Source organism: Penaeus monodon, chromosome 15, assembly GCF_015228065.2.
Source record: "Penaeus monodon isolate SGIC_2016 chromosome 15, NSTDA_Pmon_1, whole genome shotgun sequence".
Lineage (NCBI taxonomy): Eukaryota > Metazoa > Arthropoda > Malacostraca > Decapoda > Penaeidae > Penaeus > Penaeus monodon.
Window position 1 is genome coordinate 13,434,039 of NC_051400.1, and position 367 is coordinate 13,434,405.

The window sequence follows — 367 nt, forward strand, 5'->3', positions numbered from 1 at the left end:
TTTAATATTGAAGTAAAAAATGAGATGAAATCAAGAATTACATATGCATTTTTTAAACTGAAATAAAAAGTGAAATAAAGCTAGGGATCGCAACATCAGTTCACGAGGCAATCTGGGGGCGACTATTAAGAAGAGAATTTAACGCAAACTCGATCACGCTATTCAGTCTTTGCGCCAGTCTTAAGTCAGCCGCGGTAAAGGGAGGTCACGTTATTCATCCTCTCCGTGCTTGGTCACGATTATTTTTTCACTTTTTCTCATTTCTTGAAGGAGGATTGAGTGTGGGGGGGGGTGAGGATGCAGGGAAGGGGTGGGAGGGGTTGGTGTAGGAGAAAGAGGCAGTAAGTGTATGGGAGTGATGGAAAAC